Genomic DNA, 3,916 nt, shown 5'->3' on the forward strand with positions numbered 1-3,916 from the left:
ATCTATCTATCTATCTATCTATCTATCTATCTATCTATCTATCTATCTATCTATCTATCTATCTATCTATCTATCTATCTATCTATCTATCTATCTATCTATCTATCTATCTATCTATCAATTCACTGAAATGGTTTGTCAAAGTTGGAATTCTGACTCAAATATTCCTAGTTCTTAATCCACAATTCAACATGGCTACCACATGAAAAGTTTACTTAGCTTAAGTAACAATTTATTTTCACTTCTGATGGTTTGTATTCCAGTAAATTAGCATTACATTACTGAAACACAAATCCTGTTGACCTTTTCACAATGTGACTGTTTCGACTCTGTTACTACGGTGTCTCACGTTGTGGCTAAAAGAAGCATCAGATGCAGGTTGGCATCAGACCCCCTTGCCTCCTCAACCTGTTCATGAATAACATATACAGAAGTCCCAGCTTGAAGTGTTTGGTGAAAGTGTCTCTTGATTTTTAAAAAATGTACAAGAGTCTGCACCTCATTTTGCTGTTCAAAGTTGAAGCCAGCTGGACTCGCTAAGAGTTGACTATTTTACAGTTGCATTGATAAAATTGGGCAAAAAGTCCCTAAATAGCTTCTTAGCCATTTCCGGTCGCATTAATCTCTATAGTTTTGGTCCTTTACACCTGCGTTTTTATTGACAGTTTTATACAAACATATTTGCAAGGTACTTTTGTTGGGGTTTTATACATTGTGAGCACGACATGCAATGTTGCCAGGTGTTTGAACGACTGCAGAACACAGCTAGAACATAGATATGAACATCGTTTAGACTAAGTGTATTTCAACAAATCAGAAGTAGGTATGAAACTATCTAGACCACAAAGCATTGCATAATATGGACTTGGAGCATTTACAACTGTAAAAAGGGCAATATCCCACCTACTCCCCCCACACACAGTCATGGTGTCACATGAATTTCTTTTCAGTATGATACAACTAATTACAGCTAAACAAGCACCTCCTCAGCAAGGGACAATCCCATAACTTAAGGACATTCAACCATTCAAACAATAAAATCATCATATTTTCTCTGAGCAACATCAGTGTTAGGCCTTTCCTGCCTGTGTCTGCCTGCTAAATAGATGAATATCTGAACATACAGCAGTATTGTAGGAACACTGTGAACATGAGTCAAGAACTGAAATACATTATCTAAGATGCACAGACTCTAACGACCCTCCAGGGGGAGGGGGTGAGATTAATCTGCAGGTGAATTTAGCTGCAATAACAGAGCATCTCATGCAGTTTAAAGCTTGGAATGAGAAAGTTCCCCAAATGGGAAGCAAAAGGTTTTCAATTGAAAATGCACTGTAATTAGTACAGAGGGACGCTGGTCCTGTTCTGGCTTCGACTTCCAGGTTCCAGTTGGATTTAATTTTACAGTCAGTGGCTTAAATGCATAAAATGCAGAGAAAATCCATGTTTATCATAAGCATATATTGCTAATGGTAGTTAGCCTGGTCACAGAGCACAACTTGCATTAAACTCTAGATGTAATTTCCAGATTTGAGCTCCAACATTCAAGACAAATGCAACGCAGCATCAGACCTGTGATGTTCGGAGCAGGCTGGGCAAAAATAAAGCCAGTGGCAACGCCAACTGGATCACCTTTAACTCCACCAGTCCTACTGTTTCCCCCTGTTGCTCATTAGGCTCTTTTGCTTTGTTTCATCTCATTAATTTATTTTGTAACTTCAACAGCAAATTGTCAAGTAACACAGCAACAAACTCTGATAGTGTCTAATGTGTACATGATGAAAACATAGAAAAAGTATTTAATAATTTGTGTCACATTTTTGCTAAAAGATGTAACCGTCTGATAGATTCTTATCAAGAACAGATTTACTATAAAAGTCAGAAGACACAACAATCCCTGCCTGGTGAAACTCATAGAGCAGCTCCAACACTTGCCTGTCATCAGCAGCTATTGTTAAACTGTAACACAGTGACAACCTGTCAGCGGATAGTTTTTGCAGAACCTATTATTTCAGTGTCAACACTTCAACCCTCAAAGCCTTTGTATATCCTCTCTTCACCAACACTATTTACACAGAACAGATTGTGCAGACAGGTTAGCAGGTTTTTTAGGCCTCACTTTAAAGTGATTTAAGGAGGATTTTGGAGCTGTGGAGGTGGGAGTGGGAAATGCTTGCCACCATGTATCCGTCAGAGTTTAGTTTCTAAACGTTGCGCTCAGACAGGGAAGCACCTGATTTAGCTCTGAGACCAGACGTCGAGGCAGGCTCTGGTGAGAGATGCCATGACAAAATTTATGGCTGTGAGAGAACAAGCAGCTTTGTTCTCAAACACAAGCAGAGACTGAATGTATGGAAATCCCCCTCCGCTGGTGACAGACAGTTGTCAGAAGCCTCAGATTAATGAAGGCGTCTCTCAGTCAGCCGAGTCGAAAAGGCCAAAATAGCTCAATCAGTTCACCCCTGGGGCTTAGGTGCCCTTAAAGCTGAGGCTCAGATCTTTTGTAGCACGGTTCTGTGGAACGGTTATGAACAATGACTATCTTACCTGTTGGAGATAGCTTTTTGAATTACCTCCGTTTGGAGAAATAGAGTTTGATTCTGACCAAATTGATAAGCTAACGGCTAGTTCAAATGTAGCCAAGGCCGAGATGGATTGTTACTTTTATTTACAAAAAACAACAACTTCAGTTTCCAATATAGTGATACCTACTAACACCTTTGAATCACTCTCAGTTTCACAGCACATGATTATTTATATACAATTATTTGGCTATTTGCGAGAACAAATAGCTGCTGCAGTCAGCAGTATGACCTGGGACACTTCTGCTGCTGATGATTATCCATGCTGCTGATTTCATGCCTTTAAGCTGATATAGCCTATTCATACCCATCTGCTCACAACATTATATTTTTTTACCATTATTCATTTTTGCTCTTTTTGGGTGTAACTGGGACCTTGAGTACACAATTTCATTCCACCTCATGTACCACATGTGATGTGAATGACAATAAAGAAACCCAAAAAGTTAAGTCATGTCCTCTGGACGTTCAAACAAACAAACAAACAAACAAACAAAAAAGATTGTTGAAACGTTTCATCTTTCATCTGAAAGACTTCCTCTGTCTGAATGAATGAGTTCGGATGAAAGACGAAACGTTTCTACAATCTTTTGTTGTTGTTGTTGTTTTGTTTTTGAACGTCCAGAGGACCTGACTTAATTTTTTTTGGATTTTTCTACCTGGATTATTGAGCATGCATCAGGATATGACAATAAAGAACCTTCAACCTTCTGACAGGAATATTACATATCTGCAGTGATAATAATGCAAATTGACTGGATGTTCTGTAAAGGTTTATAAAATAGTGTTTGAATGAACCGCTTTGAATTTTTTTGAGAGTAGAACCTTTCAATGACCGGCTCACTGTTCAATTCAAGGATTCCAGGTTCTTTATTTGTCGTTCCATCACATGTGGTACATGTTGTGGAATGAAATTGTGCACGCAGGGTCCCAGTTACATCCAGCAAAAGTATAAAATGTAAAAGAAAAACAGTAATAAGATCTAAGATATGAACTAAGAAAAACATCAACTAAAAATACACTAAGCACTAGTTGTATAAAAACAATACGCCGAACAGCAGCACGAACATGAGTCTGTGTGAGCAGATGAGTACAAATGAACACAGCAACATCTACATTTAATGCTCCTCAATCTCCTGCCTGAGGGGAGCGGGGCAAAAAGTGTGTGTGCTGGGTGAGTGGGGTCCTTCATGATGCAGGTGGCTCTCTTCCTGCATCTGGAGGTGTCACTGGTCAATGCACGATCTAATAGATGTTGGACAGGATGACGTCTTGCCACGGCAGCATTGAATACATCAGAAGTATTCAACAAAGATGTTAGTCCAATAATAAAT

This window comes from Nematolebias whitei, chromosome 19, assembly GCF_014905685.2.
Source record: "Nematolebias whitei isolate Nwh7 chromosome 19, NemWhi1, whole genome shotgun sequence".
NCBI lineage: Eukaryota > Metazoa > Chordata > Actinopteri > Cyprinodontiformes > Rivulidae > Nematolebias > Nematolebias whitei.